The sequence below is a fragment of the Triticum aestivum genome, chromosome 3B (assembly GCF_018294505.1).
Source record: "Triticum aestivum cultivar Chinese Spring chromosome 3B, IWGSC CS RefSeq v2.1, whole genome shotgun sequence".
NCBI lineage: Eukaryota > Viridiplantae > Streptophyta > Magnoliopsida > Poales > Poaceae > Triticum > Triticum aestivum.
The window spans coordinates 539,271,254-539,292,450 of NC_057801.1; positions in this window are offsets into that span (position 1 = coordinate 539,271,254).

The following is a 21,197-nucleotide window of genomic DNA, read 5'->3' on the forward strand; positions in this document are numbered from 1 at the left end:
TACGGAGGAGGAGGAGGTGTTGGAGGAGGGAGAGGGCTGCGCCAGGGGAAGGGTGCGGCTTCCCTCTCTCTCCCTCACTATATATAGGGGGAAGGGAGGAGGGGGAGGCACCCTAGGGTTCCCTAGGGGAGGGGCGGCGGCCACAGGGGAAACCCTAGATGGGTTTGGGCGCCCCCACCCCCTAGGAAACTTGCCCCCCAAGCCGGGAGGGGCGGCTGCCCTAGGGGTGGCGCCCCACCTCTCCTGGTTACGTGAGATGGGGTGGGAGGGGCGCTCAGCCCCTTAGTGCGCTAATGTGCCCTCTCCCCTTGGCCCATAAGCCCCCCCAACGCTTGCCGGGGCCTCTGAAACCCCTTTCGGACACGCTGGTCATCACCTGGTACCCCGGAACAATTCCGGACTCCAATACCCTTCGTCCAATATACCGATCTTCACCTCCGGACCATTCCAGGGCTCCTCGTCATGTCCGGGATCTCATCCGGGACTCCAAACAACCTTCGGTAACCACATACTATTTCCCATAACAACTCTAGCGTCACCGAACCTTAAGTGTGTAGACCCTGCGGGTTCGGGAACCATGCAGACATGACCGAGACGTTCTCCAGTCAATAACCAACAATGGGATCTGGATAACCATGTTGGCTCCCACATGTTCCACGATGATCTCATCGGATGAACCACGATGTCAAGGATTCAAGCAATCCCATATGCAATCCCCTTCGTCAACCGACATGTTATTTGCCCGAGATTCAATCGTCGGTATCCCAATACCTCATTGAATCTCGTTACCTGCATGTCACTTTACTCGTTCCATAATGCACGATCCCATGACTAACTACTTAGTCACATTGAGCTCATTATGATGATGCATTACCGAGTGGGCCCAGAGATACCTCTCCGTCATACGGAGTGACAAATACCAGTCTCGATTCGTGTCAACCCAACAGACACTTTTGGAGATACCTGTAGTGCACCTTTATAGCCACCCAGTTACGTTGTGACGTTTGGTACACCCAAAGTACTCCTACGGTATCAGGGAGTTACACAATCTCATGGTCTAAGGAAATGATACTTGATATTAGAAAAGCTTTAGCAAACGAACTACACGATCTTGTGCTATGCTTAGGATTGGGTCTTGTCCATCACATCATTCTCCTAATGATGTGATCCCTTTATCAATGACATCCAATGTCCATGGTCAGGAAACCATGACCATCTGTTGATCAACGAGCTAGTCAACTAGAGGCTCACTAGGGACATGTTGTGGTCTATGTATTCACACATGTATTGCGGTTTCCGGTCAATACAATTATAGCATGAATAATAGACAATTATCATGAACAAGGAAATACAATAATAACCATTTTATTATTGCCTCTAGGGCATATTTCCAACAGCCGGGCCTTTGCCCGTGCGAAGGTGCATTGGGGCAAGCTAGATGTGGAGAAGCTGGTGAAGGACGGGCCGCCTGCGGGCAAGGCACATCGCCATCCCGAGATGTACTATGATGGCGTTATGAAGGGTGCTCGTCTCGTGGCCGATGAATGTACCAAGGACACCATTTTAGAGTGAATTCACTTATTTCATGCTTGTAATGTAAAGACAAAGTTACTTGTGCTATGTAGCACTTTTGTTATTTAAAATATTACCTTCTGTGCGTCTGTTTATAAAATTCTAAAAGTAGGCCAGTCGTCGGCTTCCGCCCCCACGTAACTAGTACTGGGGTGTTCATGGAAAACCCGGACACTCTTTATCCAAATGTTTGGTCCCTCAAGGAGGTGTCCGGCGCAGCGAACAAGGCAATCAGACTATTCGGCTTTATAACCTTCACTTAGCCATAGAAGTCTACAATTTTAAATTTCGGCGAAGCCCCTAGAATCCAGAAGGCCGAATTGGGGCGCTATATATGCCTAGATCGGACGAAGCCGATTTATCGCATAAAGCGAAAAAAATCTTTAAGGATTTTAGGACCTCTCGAACAGCGACCAGCTCTCGCCACATCATGCCGGTTAGTTTTCGGCTTTCTCTACTGAGGTGCTCGTCCGGAAGAACCGGGACACAATCGCAGTAGTTCTCCCTGCGCTACCTTAGCCGATATAACAGAACGTAAGTCACCAAAACAAGGGAGCCGGGCTAACCCAACTGTAGACCCAAGACATGATTCGGAGCTGATGCATATAGTGCTATAAGTTTGGGGTGCCGCACTATTGAAAGTGTTCGGACTTGTCTTGACGTATTATGGGGTGCCATAAGAAGCCCCTGGCAAACAGATCGTACCAAGGTGTACGGATGCAATATCAAATAAACATTTGTAAGAAAAAAAATGCTCAAATAAGAATAATAAGCTGACGCTATATATGATCTCCCATTGATGAATAATACATTTAAGCGTATGTTTACAATGAATGCATTAAGCGGAGATAAATAGGATTATTTGACATATCCTACCCAGAGGCAAGCTACGTAACGATAGATAAAACAGGTATAACGATCGCAAATAGATTCCACCTGGGTATTTCCTTCTATACGCAAAGCCTGTTGCCTCCTTGGTTTTCTCTCCTATGTAAGTCCGACAATCGGGCTCTTCTGGAGAGGCTGCACTAAAGTAATGTCCTGAAAGGAAAAAAAGGGAAGGTTATGAAGGTATGTGGCGGTGATACCGCACTATTGAATGAGCCACTACTGCACCTCCGCCTGTGCCCATGGTATTTTGAGTGCATAATTGTGTACGAGTGGCACGAATGATGCTTTGATGGGATTTGAGTGGAGGCCGGACTGCTAGTCGCACTCTTGGCGTTCCTGGTGATCCTGTTGCGGGGTGCTCCGGAATCGCTTGACGGTGCTTGAGGTTGCCGTCACCGGATTGGTGGTTTGCCGAAGGAGGCTACATTGTACTTCTGCCACGAGGGCTGCAGCATGCTCTTCTGTATGGAGAGAGCGGTCCATGTTTCCGTTGACTGTTATGACCCCGCGTGGACCTGGCATCTTGAGCTTGAGGTATGCATAGTGTGGTACCGCATTGAATCTAGCGAATGCAGTTTGTCCGAGCATTAAGTAGTAACCACTGCGGAAAGGGACGAAATCGAAGATTAAATCCTCGCTTCGGAAGTTATCCGGAGATCCGAAGACCACTTCCAGTGTTATAGAGCCCGTACAACGGGCCTCTACTCCAGGAATTACACCTTTAAAGGTGGTTTTGGTGGGCTTGATCCTTGATGGATCGATGCCCATTTTGCGCACTGTGTCCTGATAAAGCAGGTTCAGGCTGCTGCCTCCGTCCATAAGGACTCTTGTGAGGTGGAATCCGTCTATGATTGGGTCTAAGACCAATGCGGCTGAGCCGCCATGACGGATGCTAGTAGGATGATCCCTACGATCAAAGGTGATCGGACAAGCTGACCATGGGTTAAATTTGGGGACGACTGGCTCCATCGTGTAGACGTCCCGTAGTGCTCGTTTCCGTTCCCGCTTGGGGATGTGAGTGGCGTATATCATGTTGTACGTTTTCACCTGGGGGAAATTTCTTCTCTCCCCCCGCGTTTGGACGCCGGGGCTCCTCGTCATCGTTGCTGTGTAGCCCCTTGTCCTTGTTTTTGGTGTTTACTTTGCCGGCCTGTTTAAATACCCAGCAGTCTGTGACACCCCAAAATTTTAACCTTGTTTTATAAATTAAATTTTTGCCAGGAAACTTAAAGTTTTATTTTCTGGATTTCCTTTTGATTTTAGAACCATTCTTTTCTTTATTTTTATGGAGTTTTTACCCCAAATGAAAACTTTCCAATTATATTATTGGACTTGTTTACCCTCTCAAGAAAAACATTTCTATTATCAGTGGATTTATTTGCACAATTATTGCTCTCTGAGCTTTATTCCTTAAAATGATTTTTCATTAGTTTCGGAGTTCTGTTTGAACTACAACCATTTGATAATTTTATTTAAAATTCCAACCAAAAATTGGAGATGTCATGTGATGTTTTTAAATCACTTTTATGCAAAAATATCTTCTGTTCATTGGAGATTTTGAGCTCTACACCAAGTTTTCAAATCTGGTCAAATTTCACTCTTGCACTGCAACCTATTTACATACTTCTTTAAAACTTCCACCAAAATTAGGGGAGGTCAGTAGGAGCATATTATTCATCTTTATGCAAAAAACCTAGTTATGTTCTTTGAAAAATTTGAGTGAATCAACCTCATTTTCATTCTGGTCCAACTTGATGATTTGTACTGCAACCATATTCTTGCTTGCTCTTTTTCACTTGATTCTTTCTCCTGCTTGTAGATCTCCCTGCAAAACCCCTAAGTCCAGGAGAGTGGACCCATTTGAGGATTTTTAGTACAAGCAATGATGCCATTTACCTTTTGTCCAGAACTGAGGTTTTGCAAAACTTGCACTAACAAGTTTCTAGATTTGGCCAACTAACCTTGCCATCCTCACCTGCATCTAAAGAGACCCTGATCTGGAGATTTTGGCCCCTCCAAGAGTTTCCTAGATTCTCTTGGCATTCTGTCAAACACCTTGCGTGCATGGACAGTTTTGTCATGCTTTTAGTTTTGCACTGTGATCTTGCCCCTCTGGACATACTGGCATGTCCACTAAGCTCCTTAATGCCTCTAACCTAGACCTGCTAATCCCCAACCCCACCCAAGCCACCTAGCCTACCTGGGCATTTCGCCAAACACTTGGCATGCATGCTCTGGGCGCGGCCAGAGCGCGCGTTTTGCACGTACGGACACCCGAGTCGCCGCGTCCCGCTGCCGCCTCCCCCGTGCCCGTTTTGGCCCCTCCTCTCTCCCAGCCATCGCGCCCCGACTCCTCCCTCACCGCAGAGCCACCGCCACTGCTAGCGGCTGACGGCCGCAGCAGGCCACTACCGTGGACGGCGCCGCGCGAGCCACGCCCGCACGCCATCTTGCCCTCTTGAACAGTAGGGAGCTCGTCAGGATGCGCCGGCCAGCTCCACGTCGCCCTGCTAGCTACAGTGAGGCGGTTCGCCGGCATCCTTATCCACCGCCGCGGAACCGACCTCGTTGCCCTATAAAAGGAGGCCCCCGAGCTTATCCGAGCACTCAGGCGACCTCAGGCCACCCCCCAGAGCACCCCCACAGCCAGTAATCCTCGGGGGGGTAGCCGTCTTCCCCGACTCCGGCCGGTTCGGCCGCCGCCACATGCCAGCCCCGTTCGCCGCAACCAGGGCCTCCCCTGCCCGTCCGAAGCCACCACCCGACTCCCCTGGATCGTGCGGAGCCGCCCAAACCCTCAGCCATGATCGGAAACCACCATAGCCCAAATCCCCAATCGCGCCCAAAGCCACCTCCGCCGCGGAGCTTGCCGCCGGCGACTCCCTTCACCCCCGCCAACCCAACAACCACCGGGAGGACCGCCCTGGCCTGGCGGATCCATCCCTGCCCTTGGATCCCCGTGGGGAGCCGCCGTTCGTTGGCGGTGATCGCCGGAACCCCGCCCTCGCTCGGACAGAGGAGGGAGAAGGCGCGGGCGACTGGTCAAACCTAACCAGTGGGCCCAAGGGACCCACTGTCAGTGACCAACCCCACCGCCACATGTTTTAAGTGGAAGCGTAAACTCCCCGAGTACGTCTCCCCTGCTTCGAAAGCGTATTCTCATCGAAACGTTTTCTTTTTCTGGTTTTTATTAAAAACATAATATTGACTAAACTTTGACTGGTTATATCTATTTAAATAAAACTCCAAATGACTTGATTCTTTTTCTGTTGTTTCCCAAATATTGTCTAGTTTATTTTCATATTTATTTGAAAATTTTCCAAGCAACTTTTTGTACTGTTTTTAAAGTATGTGTTATCTGAATATTTTTGAAAATAGGAATTTGGAGGGGAGATTGTAACTTTCAAAAGTTTTGGAGTGCACCTCACCCCTCCACAACTTGAAGGCAAGCATTCTGAACCCTGGCATAATTTTTGTGTGTGTTGTCTGACACAGTTACAATACCACCCCGACACGGAGTATCCGTTATTTTATGTGATGATATGTTCAAACTCATGAGTGCATATTGATGATTTCATGCTATTGGAGTTTGATATGTTTGGGATAGTAGTCACCATCATATGCCTTTCATGCATCGGAAGGAACCCGGGAAAACCTCTGTCTTGGGTAGACACGGGCTTGTCTCTAGTCCTCCATCGAGATGGTTGTGTCCGGTACGGCATGATGAGGTATGTCGAGTGGTGATTCTGCCAGTTGGTTGAAGTATAAGTTGTTATGCTAATCATGCAGGGAATACTTAAACCTCCTGAGTCGACCATAGATCGAGTCTTGTTCCAGTAACCCCCCGTACTTGTTTTGTACTACCACTTGTCCCTGCCATAGGTAGGGTATGGGTCAATAAGTTGTCAACCCCTTTCTTGGCACACACCGTAGAGAGAGGCCATGGTGGAAGATACCGGCTGCATCCGGTAGGCATGCCACCTGGTCCGGGGGCATGGGTGTTTCCGGTTGGGACCGAGAGGGGGGCACCCCATAGAGCGCGCGATATAAATTTGATCCCATGCTATTCGAGGTTGTAGCCTCCCCACTTAGAGTTTTGCTTGACAGGTGTCGTGGGTGATTCCAGACACCGGTAAGTTAAGCTGGTGTGTGCAAGTCAGGTGTGTTTTCAATTAAAAGACCGTCAATGGAATTAGTCCCGATGGACTAAAGGAAGCCGTTACTCGTGGTGAAGAGTACACCCTCTGCAGAGATTAAATCTATTCGAATAGTCATGTCCATGGTTAAGGACTACAGTCTGGGATGGGTCAAGTGTCGGTCTTAGTGTCGGTCTTCGGAGGAGAAACTACTAAACCAGAACATGGATCATGACCTGTGACTTATGATGATTGTGATCATTATTATTATGGACTAACCCCTCTATATTATTTGAAGTATTGAGTATCCCTGGGACGGTTCTACCTCCTGGATATTCACTATGATTATTTTTCTTACAAGCCCTTTATGTGGTGTCGCTCAGACGCCTGACTGTGGCATGCTTGTTATTTACTTTATAATCCCTTTATGTGGTGTCGCTCAGACGCACGACTGTGGCATGCTTGTCATTTACTTTATAAGCCCTTTATGTGGTGTCGCTCAGACGCCCGACTAAGGCATGCTCGTTAATTACTATCCTTTCGAGACGTCGCTTCAGACATCCGATCGGTGCATTTTATTACTACTCTGTTATTACATATTCATGTTGCATATAAATAACCTGCTTGCATGCATCAGGGATTTTATTTTTGTGACTGACGTGGTGATCATAGAATGTTTTCAGAGCATGATCATCGTTTGTTATATTATACCCGTGTTCATAATGTTTGCGAGTACATTCAAAGTACTCACTGGCTTGTCCCTGACTATGGTCTTAGCCAGATTTCTTGCATGGAGAGGAACGTTACGATGACAGCCGCGGAATCTAAGCCACGGTGATAGCAGCCTCGCGAAGATAGGAGTTAACCTGGTCAGCTGTTCCTGTGGGAAATGGAGTCCCATAAACACTGATGATCCACAAAACGCTTCCGCCATCAACCACCAGAAACCATTTGTTGTACTCATAGGCCAGAATGGTCTTGTACTACATATTTTGTATTTTGCTTGGAATTCCTGTATCAAGTTGGTGCCTCATCAGCTAACAGTAATCCTGGGGCTGGTGAGCACAAGGGCCATTTTCTAGAAATTAATATCCCAAAAAACCGGTCCTGACAAACTTGGTATCAGAGCCAGGCTGACCATTGGCTAATCCTATCTTAGCCAGGTCGAAAAACCTAGGTTAACCAACCCACCAGACCTTAACCTAACACCAGCCAAGCTTCTCGTGCAAGATAGCCACATAGTGACCCCGACACTTTTGGCAATCGGTGCCCAACCTATCAGCCTAGCTTGTCGATCACGCGCTAGTGACCGACACCTAAATTGTCCCATTCGCAAGCGTGCGAAGGAAGACTCCGTCCCCTTTTTCTATAAAAAGGGCACGCTGGCCTCAACACAACACAACACAAACTCTTTCCCAAACCAAGCCATAATGCCTGGCCTCGTAGTGCACAACGAGACCACGACAAACAACCTTGGAGGTTTTGTGATCGTGCTAGCAAACCTCACCCGCCGTGCCTTTGCATTAGAAGAGCCCCCAGAATATGTGGTGTACCAAGGACCCATGAGCGGTGAAAGCCGTCAATTCTGGGACACCGTGCACATCTATGGTAGGGGTCTATCGCCAGAACGCCCCTACAGGTTCACCGGAAGGACAACTTCCTTTGAGCCACAAGCCATCCAACTAGCTGATCGAGAGGCTATAGTTCAACTCCGGCATTTGTCGCCCAGAGTTAACTGTCGCTCGTTCTACTACTACCCCGGCCATGACGGGTATGGTAGGCCACCCCAGGTTGCCAACAGAGATCACGAGACGGATCCTGCATTGTTGCATCTGGTGCCCTATGTAAGTGCACTAGAAGAACTATTCATTCAAACCACCCTTGATCTGATCGCAGCTCGTGGAGAGCTGATCCGCCGAGCCCCGGCTAGAGGAGAAGATGAGCCCAATGCCGAAAACCCAGTCGTGCTGTTCGGACAACCGATCGAGTCTTTGAGGTCTGCCCCAGTCATCGACCAAAACACCTTGATGACCCCAGAAGTGCTTCGTCGCCTTTTGGGAACACACTCCAACGGGATTGTGGCCAACAATCCCCGAGATGGTCATCATCGCTACCCCGACCCTGCAGTCCCTCAACCTCCTCTAGCTAACCCTGACGGTGAGAACCGTGGAGAAGCCTCGACGTCAGCAAGGCACGCCCGCTTAGATATTAACGAGGTGGACTAAGTCACTCGAGTAGTACCAAGTCTCAGTATGCCCACACTTTATAATTGTGTGACCTTGTATCACCACAATGTTGTTTGCTTGTGCGCCCTATTTTAAATAGTAGCCATGCATGAGTATGTTGATGTGTGATTGCATTTTTAACCCGGGCATAGCTGCCAACCCCGACGACACAAATTTTGTGCTATGAATAAACTTTTTGATTTTAACCAACAGGAAAGATATTTTTGAAAGCAACTCTTAACAAATCTCGAGGACGAGATTTTTCTTAAGGGGGGTAGTGTTGTGACACCCCAAAATTTTAACCTTGTTTTATTAATGAAAATTTTGCCAGGAAACTTAAACTTTTATTTTCTGGATTTCCTTTTGATTTTAGAACCATTCTTTTCTTTATTTTTATGGAGTTTTTATTCCAAGTGTAAACTTTCCAATTATATTATTGGACTTGCTTACCCTCTCAAGAAAAACATTTCTATTATCATGGATTTATTTGCACAATTATTGCTCTCTGAGCTTTATTCCTTAAAATGATTTTTCATTAGTTTTGGAGCTCTGTTTGAAACAACCATTTGATAATTTTATTTAAAATTTAAACCAAAAATTGGAGATGTCATGTGATGTTTTTAAATCACTTTTATGCAAAAATATCTTCTGTTCATTGGAGATTTTGAGCTCTACACCAAGTTTCAAATCTGGTCAAATTTCACTCTTGCACTTCAACCTATTTAAATACTTCTTTCAAACTTCCACCAAAATTAGAGGAGGTCAGTAGGAGCATACTATTCATCTTTATGCAAAAACCCAGTTATGTTCTTTGAAAAATTTGAGTGAATCAACCTCATTTTCATTATGGTCCAACTTGATGATTTGTACTGCAACCATATTCTTGCTTGCTCTTTTTCACTTGATTCTTTATCCTGCTTGCAGACCACCCTGCAAAACCCCTAAGTCCAGGAGAGTGGACACATTGGAGAATTTTTAGTACAAGCAATGATGCCATTTACCTTCTGTCCAGAACTGAGGTTTTGCAAAACTTGCACTAACAAGTTTCTAGATTTGGCCAACTAACCTTGCCATCCTCACCTGCATCTAAAGAGACCCTAATCTGGAGATTTTGGCCCCTCCAAGAGTTTCCTAGAAGCTCTTGGCATTCTGTCAACCACCTTGAGTGCATGGACAGTTTTGGCATGATTTTAGTTTTGCACTGTGATCTTGCCCCTCTGGACATACTGGCATGTCCACTAAGCTCCTTAATGCCTCTAACCTAGACCTGCTAATCCCCAGCCCCACCCAAGCCACCTAGCCTGCCTAGGCATTTTGCCAAACACTTGGCATGCACGCTCTAGGCGCGGCCAGAGCGCGCGTTTTGCACTTGCGGACACCCGAGTCGCCGCGTCCCGCTGCCGCCTCCCCCGCGCCCATTCTGGCCCCTCCTCTCTCCCAGCCATCGCGCCCCGACTCCTCCCTCACCACAGAGCCGCCTGGACCCCCCTGACGCTCCACAGCACCGCCACCGCTAGCCGCCGATGGCCGCAGCAGGCCACTGCCGTGGACGGCGCCGCCCGAGCCACGCCCGCACGCCAGCTCACCCTCTTGAACAGTAGGGAGCTCGTCAGGATGCGCCGGCCAGCTCCACGTCACCCTGCTAGCTACAGCGAGGCGGTTCGCCAGCATCCTTATCCACCGCCGCGGAACCGACCTCGTTGCACTATAAAAGGAGGGCCCTGAGGTCATCCGAGCACTCAGGCGACCTTAGGCCACCCCCAGAGCACCCCCACAGCCAGTAATCATCGGGGGGTAGCCGTCTTCCCCGACTCCGGCGGGTTCGGCCATCGCCACATCCCAGCCCCGTTCGTCGCAACCAGGGCCTCCCCTGCCCGTCCGACACCACCACCCGACTCCCCTGGATCGTGCAGAGCTGCCCAAACCCTCTGCCATGATCGGAAGCCACCATAGCCCAAATCCCCAATCGTGCCCGAAGCCACCTCCGCCGCGGAGCTCGCCGCCGGCGACTCCCTTCAACCCCGCCGACCCAACAACCACCGGGAGGACCGCCCCGGCCTCGCGGATCCATCCCTGCCCTTGGATCCCTGTGGGGAGCCGCCGTTCGTCGGCAACAATCGCCGGAACCCCGCCCTCGCCTGGACAGAGGAGGGAGAAGGGGCGGGCGACTGGTCAAACCTGACCAGTGGGCCCAAGGGACCCATTGTCAGTGACCAGCCCCGCCGCCACGTGTTTTAAGTGGAAGCGTAAAATCCCCGAGTACGTCTCCCCTGCTTCGAAAGCGTATTCTCAACGAAATGTTTTCTTTTTCTGATTTTGATTAAAAACAGAAGATTGACTAAACTTTGACTGGCTATATCTTTTTAAATAAAACTCCAAATGACTTGATTCTTTTACTGTTGTTTCCCAAATATTTGTCTACTTTATTTTCATATTTCTTTGAAAATTTCCCAAGCAACATTTTTGTACTGTTTTTAAAGTATGTGTTATTTGAATATTTTTGAAAATAGGAATTTGGAGGGGAGATTGTAACTTTCAAAAGTTTTGGAGTGCACCTCACCCCTCCACAACTTGAAGGCAAGCATTCTGAACCCTGGCATAATTTTTGTGTGTGTTGTCTGACACGGTTACAATACCACCCCGACACGGAGTATCCATTATTTTATGTGATGATATGTTCAAATTCATGAGTGCATATTGATGATTTCATGCTATTGGAGTTTGATATATTTGGGATAGTACTCACCATCATATGCCTTTCATGCATACCGGAAGGAACCCGAGAAAACAACTGTCTTGGGTAGACACGGGCTTGTCTCTAGTCCTCCATCGAGACGGTTGTGTCCGGTACGGCATGATGAGGTATGTCGAGTGGTGATTCTGCCTGTTGGTTGAAGTATAAGTTGTTATGCTAATCATGCAGGGAATACTTAAACCTCCTGAGTCGACCATAGATCGAGTCTTGTTCCAGTAACCCCCCGTACTTGTTTCATACTACCACTTGTCCCTGCCGTAGGTAGGGTACGGTTCAGTAAGTTGTCAACCCCTTTCTTGGCACACACCGTACAGAGAGGCCATGGTGGAAGATACCGGCTGCATCCGGTAGGCATGCCACCTGGTCCGGGGGCATGGGTGTTTTTGGTTGGGACCGAGAGGGGGGCACCCCTTAGAGCGCACGATATAAATTTGATCCCATGCTATTTGAGGTTGTAGCCTCCCCACTTAGAGTTTTGCTTGACATGTGTCGTGGGTGATTCCAGACACCGGTAAGTTAAGCTGGTGTGTGCAAGTCAGGTGTGTTTTCAATTAAAAGACCGTAAATGGAATTAGTCCCGATGGACTAAAGGAAGCCGTTACTCGTGGGTAAAGAGTACACCCTCTGCAGAGATTAAATCTATTCGAATAGCCGTGTCCATGGTTAAGGACTACAGTCTAGGATGGGTCAAGTGTCGGTCTTAGTGTCGGTCTTCGGAGGAGAAACTACTAAACCAGAACATGGATCATGACCTGTGACTTATGATGATTGTGATCATTATAATTATGGACTAACCCCTTTATATTATTTGAAGTATTGAGTATCCCTGGGATGGTTCTACCTCTTGGATATTCACTGTGATTATTTTTCTTACAAGCCCTTTATGTGGTGTCGCTCAGACGCCTGACTGTGGCATGCTTGTTATTTACTTTATAAGCCCTTTATGTGGTGTCACTCAGACGCCCGACTGTGGCATGCTTGTCATTTACTTTATAAGCCCTTTATGTGGTGTCGCTCAGACGCCCTACTGAGGCATGCTCGTTAATTACTATCCTTTTGAGATGTCGCTTCAGACATCCGATCGGTGCATTTTATTACTACTATGTTATTACATATTCATGTTGCATAAAATAACGTGCTTGCATGCATCAGGGATTTTATTTTTATGACTGACGTGGTGATCATAGAATGTTTTCAGAGCGTGATCATCGTTTGTTATATTATACCCGTGTTCATAATGTTTGCGAGTACATTCAAAGTACTCACTGGCTTGTCCCTGGCTATTGTCTTGGCCAGATTTCTTGCATGGAGAGGAACGTTACGATGACAGCCGTGGAATCTAAGCCACGGTGATAGCAGTCTCGCTAAGATAGGAGTTAACCTGGTCAGCTGTTCCTGTGGGAAATGGAGTCCCATAAACGCTGATGATCCACAAATCGCTTCCGCCATCAACCACCAGAAACCATTTGTTGTACTCATAGGCCAGAATGGTCTTGTACTACATATTTTGTATTTTGCTTGGAATTCCTGTATCAAGTTCGTGCCTCATCAGCTAACAGTAATCCTGGGGCTGATGAGCACAAGGGCCATTTTCTAGAAATTAATATCCCGAAAAACCGGTCCTGACACAGTCTCTGTTGGTGTGGTTGGCTGGTTTGTCCGGGGTGCCATGAATTTGGCACGAGCGCTCCAGTATACGGTCTAGACTGGATGGTCCCTGATTGTTTCTTTTGAATGGCTTCTTCCGCTGACCGGATTTAGATCCACTGAATCTGGCATTGACCGCCGCGTCTTCGGTGTTGTCGCCATTGTTCTGTCGCTTGTGTCCATTGCGCCGTAGTTTGCCATTATTGTCACGGGCATCTGAAGTGCCCGAATGTGGTGTAGTGCTGCTACGAGCCAACCAGCTGTCCTCGCCTGCGCAAAAGCGGGTCATTAGTGTCGTGAGAGCTACCATAGACTTGGGTTTCTCCTGGCCGAGGTGTCGGGCGAGTCACTCGTCACGGATATTATGCTTGAAGGCCGCTAGGGCTTCGGAGTCCGGACAGTCAACTATTTGGTTCTTTTTAGTTAGGAACCGGGTCCAGAATTTCCTGGCAGATTCTCTGGGCTGTTGAGTAATGGGGCTCAAGTCATCGGCATCCGGAGGTCGCACATATGTGCCTTGGAAGTTGTCAAGGAATGCGTCTTCCAGGTTTTCCCAACTGCCAATGGAATTTGCGGGCAGGCTGTTTAGCCAGTGCCGGGCAGGTCCTTTGAGCTTAAGGGGAAGGTACTTGATGGCGTGTAGATCGTCTCCGTGGGCCATGTGAATGTGGAGAAGGAAATCTTCGATCCATACTGCGAGGTCTGTTGTGCCATTGTATGATTCGATGTTTACGGGTTTGAACCCTTCTAGGAATTCATGATCCATCACTTCATCGATGAAGCAGAGGGGGTGTGCGGCGCCTCTGTGCCGGGCTATGTCGCGATGCAATCTGGATAGGTTTGGCTGGTTGTGTTCGGCCCGGCCGGATTTATTGTTAGTGTATCCGGTATAACGGACATCGTTATGTGCTGCAGCACGCCCCCGTGATCCGTAGATCAATCTTGGCTGTTTGCGGTGTTATCCAATCTATCGCGCAGGTCCTGAGTATTGCCCCGGGCCGTAGTAAACTGGCACGGGGGTGCAGGCTGGTATTCGGGCTGATATGCCATTATATCCCGACCTCGAGGCGGCCGGTCAGCCGTGTGGCGCTCGAGTCCATATTCCTCGGCTGCCAGGACTTCTGTCCATCTATCTATGAGCAGGTCTTGATCAGCTTGAAGCTGCTGCTGCTTCTTCTTCAGGCTCCTCGCAGTGGCAATAAGCCGGCGCTTGAAGCGCTCCTGCTCGGCGGGGTCCTCGGGCACGCCGAACTCGTCATCGCCAAGGCTAATCTCGTCTTCGGAGGGGGGCATGTAGTTGTCCTCCTCCGGATACCCGTCTATTGCCTGTTCGTCTGGGCTATCTTGCCCATCTTCCTGCTTGGCCCGCTTGAAGGCAGGCTATTCGGGGTTGTATTCATCGTCGGCACCGTCCGGATTGTTTTCGTCTCTGGTGCCGGTATTGCCTTGGCGGGGCTTGGAGCGGCGCTAGCGACGCCCATGCTTTGCTTTCTTCTTGGAGGGGTTATCCTCTATTGCCTCATCGCCATTGGTTTCTTTCGGAGTGTCCACCATATATATATCGTATGAAGAGGTGGTTTTCCACCGCCCTATGAGTGGTGGCTCCTGTACGTCTCCTGCATCGTCGTCCATACCGTCGATGTCTTCGGAGTCGAAGTTAAGCACGTCGGTTAAATCATCGACCGTGGTAATAAAGTGGGTGGTGGGTGGATAATGAATTCCTTCATCACTTGCTTCCCACTCAAGCCGGACATAGTTCCGCCCTGAGCCTCCTGACAAAGAGAGAGACTTTAATGAGTTCAGCATGTCGCCAAAGGGCGAGTGCTGAAAGATGTCCGCAGCGGTAAACTCCATTACCGGAGCCCAGCCTGGCTCGGCTGGCTCGAGGGTGTGCGAACCGGAACGAACAACCGGATACGAGTCCGAGGGCCCGGGGTTACAGGCCTCCGCAGAGGAGAGACCTGTGTTCGGCTCCAGCGCCGATGGGTATGCGGCCTCTGGGGAGGGGTCCACCCCTCCGTCCTTGGGCAATGCAACTTGCTCCGGATTTAGGTCTGGGGCTACTGCAGGGGTGATACCCCGAGTGTTGTCTGACAGCAGGTCTAGGCCGTGCTCGTCGTGACTGTCCGGCGCTCCTGGCACAGGCCCGAATCCGTCGAAGATCAAGTCTCCGCAAATATTCGCCGAACACAAAGATCTGTCTGGGGAGGAAAGTCTCGCCCTGGACCGTGTTGTTGGCGATTGAAGACGCCATCAAGCCTAGAAGCGACGACACAGAGGAACTCTCAATGAAAGCACCAATGTCGGTGTCAAAACCGGCGTATCTCGGGTAGGGGGTCCCGATCTGTGTGTCTTAGGCTGATGGTAACAGGAAGCAAGGGACACAATGTTTACCTAGGTTCGGGCCCTCTCGATGGAGGTAAAACCCTACTTCCTGCTTGATTAATATTGAAGATATGAGTAGTACAAGAGTAGATCTACCGCGAGATCATAGAGGCTAAACCCTAGGAGCTAGCCTATGATGGTATGATTGTTAATGTGATCGCCCTTCTAAGGACCATCCTCTACGGTTTATATAGACACCGGAGAGGGCTAGGGTTTACATGGAGTCGGTTACAAGGAAGGAAACACAATATCCGGATTGCCAAGCTTGCCTTCCACGCCAAGGAGAGTCCCATCCGGACACGGGCCAAAGTCTTGAGTCTTGTATCTTCACGCTTCAATAGTCCGGACGATGTATACAATCCGGCTGTCCGGGTACCCCCTTATCCAGGACTCCCTCACCGAATAATTCAAAATCCATGGTCGGCAAAATATGCTCTCCTCGCCTGAAATAGCTCGCGCCCACTATTTCAAAACACGCTCTCCTCGCCTGAAATCGCTCGCGCCCACTATAGTTCAAAACACGCCCTCCTCGCCCGAAATCGCTCCCGCCCACTATTTGGGGAGAAGCAAAGTTACTCTACTATCCCCGACCCACAATACGCAGACCCAAGCCGAGAAGCCTATAGGCAAGGGTAGAACTGTAACTCCCCCTCACATTTCAAACAAATGCGTCCGTACGACATGGTTCCACTCCCCTCCCAATTCCCCCCCTGCCCGCCCCCATTCATACCTCGTGGGCGCCAAATCACCTTCTCCCCGGGAAGCTCCCTTGTCCCGAGCCGCGAAACCTCAGCCCCACCTCCATGGCGCCCCCCATCGCACCAATTGCACAGCTGCCCTCCTTCCTAATGCCGGAGACGCTGTCCATTTGCCGTCGTGCACTGAGCCGTGTGCTTCTTACTCCATGCTATTGGTGCTGCCTCGACGACGGCCGTGTGAACCGTACCAGAGCCGATTCACCCCCGCCGTTGTTCACGGCGCCGGAGCGGCTCCAACTTCGGATCCGTCCAGAGTCCTGGCGCTGCTTCAGCATAGCCGTCTACCGTCGCGACATTGCTCTTTCCCTGCTGCCGGTCGCACCGCAACTGCGCCGGCCTCACCGACTCGGCAGCTGGACCTGCCTACTTCACCATGCCGCTAGATAGGTCGCACCCTCATCTCAAATCACTTTATTTAGGCGTCAGTTTTCTGAATTTTTATTCTGGGCCAATCGATTCCCAATGGGAAGCAACACCCCTCGAGGCGACGGAGCTCCTAGGCTGCCGGTTGGCTGGTGTCTAACGTAAGGGTGTGGGGCCGCAAGTTCGCCACGGAAGCAACGCTTAGATGGCTATCTTTTAGAGTTGCGTGGGTTAAAGGTACTGTCGCCGCCGGATCTGGATGACGGGGAGTCTTTGTGGATTGGCCCGAGGGTGGCGCAACCACGGCAGTGCGGTGGGGCAGGGAGCGGGGTCTTGGCCGGGGCCACGGACAGCGGAAGCAGGCTGCTCTGCCGTTGGTCGCTGGCTCTTCGGGGAAGATTCTGAATAGTGTCAGCCGGGAGGCACAAGACGGCCATCTAGCCATCCGACATAGATCGGACAGTACCAAAATAAAATAAAATCATGTGACCCCAATTTAGTCTTCAGTCAACAGACGTGTGACCACTCTCGTACCTTGCTATTGATCTCTTAGTGTATTTCTTCAGATCAAAGAGATATGTCGTTCTTAACATTATGCGTTATTTGCATCTTCAGACACACCGTCTTCCGACTCACCGCAACTTCTCCAACAAGGGAAGAATACATCAGAAGGGAGCTATAGTCCCCACTCAACAGTTCCCTACATCGAATGCGCGTGCCCGACATGGACAACCACAACAACTGCAGGGCCATCAACAAGTCAGCAAATGATGCTCACTCTTATGGATGGCAGCCAGATAGGTTGTACCCTCATCTTACTTGTGTGCAACATTTATGGCATTGTTATTCATCTAAGCATGGAAAATAGATCATCACATTTCACTGTATATTCATGCTGATCTCTTACGGGTCTTGTTCAGGAGTTCACGCTGTTCCATAGTTCAGCTAAGATACTTGTTCCTTAGGTAACGTTGTTCCATAGTTATCATCCATCAGCCAATGCTATCCCACAGGCTGGTGATTATAGTATTATACCACTTCTAGTATTACCTATGTTGTTATTTAATACTTTTGTGTGCCATCTAGTTAATCTCGAGTACAAACGATACATATTCTGTAGCTTTCATCTGTGTTCTCCCTTTAGTTTATGAGACCTATTGCTGCTAGTTAACCCCAGTCCTACTATTTATGTCATCTCCTACAGGCACTCATTACATAGATCTAACTACTAGTTGTCTTCCATGAATGTCAGATATAATTGCACACACTGATATATCCACAAGAACCTCACGGAGCAATGTAAAGGCTAATAAACTTGATGTCAATGATACCCAATATGATGGAACATGTAAAGGCAGTTCTTCAGAAGACTTGCAGAAAGATGATGAATCCTCTTCACCCCACAAGGTCCTCGCTCTAACTTGGCCTGTGATATGGGTACAACATGCATATAATGTCCTGGAGTGTATCTACTCTGTTGCAATGCCATGTGCTTAGCATGTTGATCATGCATGTAAATATGTCATGCCTTCCTGTTTTGCAGTACCTATTCCATTCATGATAACATGTTTTCAAATTCAAGTACTGTCATTCTACTCTATCGCAATGCCATCTTCTTAATTTGGACATCATGCTTCTGAATATCTTATGCATTGTTATTCATCAGTATGTACTTCATCTGTCTGCCATACCATGTTTTTTTACATTGAAGTGTTGTTCCAGTGCTCTGTTGCAATGCCATCTTATTTTCCCAATCATACACGTGTATGTTGCCTTAGTTATTTCTGTACATATTCCGCTAGCATATAGTTTTACATTCAGCTAGTGTTTTTTTGCTGTGTTGTCCTGTCGTATCCCTAGCTCTTACACCATACTCCCTCCGTCCGGATTACATGTTGCCGAAATGGATAAAAAAGGATGTATCTAGAACTGAAATATGCCTAGACCCATCCATTTTTTTCTGGATGGAGGGAATACATGTCAATATGTCATGCCTTTCTATTCTTCAGTACCTATTCCATCTCTCTGCTGTCACATGTTTTATAATTAAATCACCATTCTTCTATATAAGGCATGCAAGGGGAAGACGACTATGTTAGAATCTGAAGGGTTACAAACAAGGCCTTTGCAAAATATCCAAACGCTAGGAGATAATAAACCAACTCCAGTTTTTATAGATACTGCTCCAGCACAGAGAAACCCAACTCCTATTGATAATAAGCAGATTCCAGTGGCCAAAGAACTAGTCCACTCCAGTCCAGCAAAAATATGTCAACTCAATTCTAAGAAGCGTGTGCGTATCCTTGCATCATGAAATTTTATAGCATGCTGATCATATTTTCTACATGTTTCTTACCCATCTCTCTTTTAGAAAATAAGCTTAACAGATAGAAGAATTTCTGCAATGATATCGTTTATGAGGAAAGATTCTTGGAGGAATTCTCTGTGCTCCAATGTAGATGTAAGTACCTGTTGTATATCACTATATTTTTACATCAACATGTATTTTGTTAATCGGCGTGAATCCAACCTTTATCTGATCTAAATTTAGTTGTAGCAAAATGTATGATTAAAGGCCACAATGTTGATTTTTGTAAGGAAAACTGCCTGGTAGTTTTGCATCCTGAGCTGCATGAGTGTACTACCTCATATCAGTGGGTTTGAATATTTTGGTTCTGAAGTGGGTTTTTTAGTGTTTTTTTACTGTGTTGTCCTATCGTATCCCTAACTCTTACATCATACTCCTTCCGTCCGGATTAAATGTCGCAAAAATGGATAAAATTGGATGTATCTAGAACTGAAATACGCCTAGACCCATCCATTTATTTCCGGATGGAGGGAATACATGTCAATATGTCATGCCTTTCTATTATTAAGTACCTATTCCATCTCTGCTGTAGCATGTTTTATAACTGAATCACCATTCTTCTATATAAGGCATGCAAGGGGAAGACGGCTATGTTAGAATCTGAAGGGTTACAAACCAGGTCTTTGCAAAAGATCCAAACGCCAGGAGATAATAAACCAACTCCATTTTTCATAGATACTCCTCCAGCACAGAGAAACCCAACTCCCACTGATAATAAGCAGATTCCAGTGGCCAAAGAACTAGTCCGCTCCAGTCCAGCAAAAGAATGTCAACTCCGTTCTAAGAAGCGTGTGCGTATCCTTGCATCATGAAATTTTATAGCATTCTGATCATATTTTCTACATGTTTCTTACCCATCTCTTAGAAAATAAGGTTAAACGATAGAAGACTTCCTCCATTGGGATCGTATTCGAGGAAAATATCTTGTGGGAATTCTCTGTGCTCCAATGCTGATGTAAGTACCTGTTGTATATCACTATATTTTTACATCAACATGTATTTTGTTAATCGGCGTGAATCTAACCTTTATCTGATCTAAAATTAGTTGTAGCAAAATGTTAAAGGCGCCAATGTTGATTTTTGTAAGGAAAACTGCCTGGTAGTTTTGCATACTGAGCTGCATGAATGTACTATCTCATATCATGCACATTACTGAATTGTAGTGCTTCTCTGGTTGCCCATTCATTCATTGTGTCAATGTTGCTTTCGTACTACCTTACCTAGCTGATGATAGCTGTGCCATATTGTGTTAATTTGGTGTAGGCTAGTTGCCCAAACGTTCGTTGTGTCAATGTTGCTTTCCTATTATCTGACTTGGCCAATGATAGCAATGCTAGTGTGTTAATTTTGTGCAGGCTACTGAAGATAAGAAGACAAACTCTGAAAACAGCAAGGCAACCCCATTGTTTCTTTCCAGTAAATCTAGGGCAGGTAATATGTCAATAACTCATGATTAATCTGTGTGGTTCCCGTCCTAATTTATGTTATGATGCAGTGGTCGAGACACTCTCCACTATCAATAATACAAGCCTGCCAAAATCGCCATCTGAATCTGTTTAGTATCCTCTGTCTCGAATGCAACGGAATAAATGTATGTTTGTGAACCAATTAATGGCTGAAGCAATGATGGAAATGGTGGATGAATCAGAGGTGCAGAGTCATGCGACACAACAACTGATCAATGTTTTCAGAGACAGTGTAGCAAAGCAGCCAGAACTTGCCCACATGCTTATGGGCGTCATCTGTGCTGAGGTTGCAGATTGTGACGTTGTAGATGGTTAGGTTCTGCTCATTTATTTGCACTGGCATCAATCTTTGATTGCCCAGTGGATGTAATTTCCTATAATATATGCTGGATGTGCAACGTTATTCCCTGTATGCCGTACCTTTGCTTGATTGGTTTTGGTCCTGTGCATAATTGCTCGTCGTAATGGGCTCAAATTTTCTAATTTGGCCTAAAGACATGTACGAACTTTAGTGGGGCCATTAAGTTAATGGGCCGTTACTAGGCGAAAGTTAATGGTCAGCCCTCTTACCTCCCGGGTCGTTAACAGGCCGACATCAAAGCGGGCAACAGGTGGCCCCAATTTATTTCAC